Source organism: Nilaparvata lugens, chromosome 1 (assembly GCF_014356525.2).
Source record: "Nilaparvata lugens isolate BPH chromosome 1, ASM1435652v1, whole genome shotgun sequence".
Lineage (NCBI taxonomy): Eukaryota > Metazoa > Arthropoda > Insecta > Hemiptera > Delphacidae > Nilaparvata > Nilaparvata lugens.
This window is the reverse complement of record NC_052504.1, coordinates 98,396,857-98,398,769: the sequence shown is the minus strand read 5'-3', so window position 1 is coordinate 98,398,769 and position 1,913 is coordinate 98,396,857.

The window sequence follows — 1,913 nt, the reverse complement described above, 5'->3', positions numbered from 1 at the left end:
AAAAATATATATTGTTTATGATATTGACTTTCAGAATTCAGTTTGTTTTTTGGTAATATTCCTCAAAATTATATTTTTTATATGTAAATATTCCCTATTTCAGTTAAATTAATGTGAAATACTTTTACTATGTTCAGTTAGTTATATTGAATTCAATGATAAATCATCATTAAATTATAATATCATTAAAATAGAATGAGGATTGGCTCCAGTCACGGTGCTCGGTAAACATCATCACAAAGAGCGTTAGATTGAAAGATGACTGAATGGAACGGGAAAAAATCGTTACCAGCGCATGTGCAATACTGTGCTGATTGAGACCGAGAGTTATTTTTCCATTCAATGCCATTTTGATTTAATATCAAGTTCAAGTTCAAGGTAACCTGACTAACCTCTCATTTTCTTTTCAGTTGTTTATTTTGAATCTGTATGTAGTGTAGTGTTGTGAATTAGTAAAGAAGAGTTTATGCATATTTCAAGTTAATTATATTACTATCATATTTCATAAAACTTTAAAGTAAAAAGATATTCACATTCTTTGATGTGGTGACGTCCGTTTAATTATATATTGCAAGTTACTAACTTATGTCGTGAAACTATATTGTAGCCTAGGCCTAGTGTGATTTTGTATTGTTGGATTCAAAACTACCGGTATTTGAGAATCAACTATTCTTTCCATGAGAGGTAAGATACTTACTCTGTTTTTTACAATATCAACATAAATAACGCCTATTAATAGATTGAATGGATTTCTTTAGAAATTTATATTGTGTAGGCTACAGTAGATAATTAAAATATTTATATTGTGTGATTAAAATTAGGTATCCATTATATGTGTTAAGATGAAACTCAAATAATTGTTCTCAAGTACTCTACCGATGAGAGTATTTCAAATTTAAATTCAATGAGATAAGTTAAAATGTCAGTATCTATGACATTTGAAGCAAACAAATTACAAAAGATTACTTCTAAATGACTGGAATCAAAATATGAATAATTTATTCAGATTTAATCACGAATCTGAAACTGAATTAAGTTATAGAGTTTTGATAAATTAAGAGCTATTATTATAAAACATGGTTTCAAAGTATTAGTAGCCTAATATTAGTGGTGGATCAAAAGATTAACAATTCCACTGTTTTTTAATAATTATTGTTGGATTATAGAGTATGGGTTGAAGCTAGGTACCTTGACCTAGTAGAAGAAAATAGTAGAAATTAAAAACCCTACTTTCAAAAGTTAATTGCATGATTAATGTCAGTCACTGTTATTATTAAACCAATCTAATAAAATAATTAAATTATGAAGTGTTAGGTAATTGTAATAGGCCTAGTAATTATGAAACACAGAACCTGTAAAGTATGAAAATAAGATAGATAGTTTATATAGGCTACTTATTGACCTTGAACTGAACAAATTTCTAATTTGTGAAATTATAAACTGTTGAAAAAGGGCTATTATTATAGAATATGTTACCAATGTAGCCTATTAGAATCGATTATGATAAATCAATAGTAAAGAATTTAATTCAATTTTATTTTTGAAAAATTATTATAGGCCTATGGGTAAAACTCACTGATTTTAACTGTGAGCTGAATGGGAAAAAATATAAGGTTCCTTATAAGCAGAAAGTACTGGCGAAATGGGCATACAATGTATAATATGAGTAAGTTAAAAAATATTGTGCATTTTAAAACTGAACTTGGTGAGCCTTTGACAACTTGACATAAACTTGAAAATAGGTTAAAGTTACTAACCTTGATATTGGAGCTAAACAATTAAATGGTAGGTAGCGTCCGAAAATTACTAAACTAAACTTATAACTAAAACTACACTTAAACTACAGCTAAACTACTAGAACACCAAACTAAGAACTAACAACTAAGAACTAACAACGAAGACAAACAATAGCA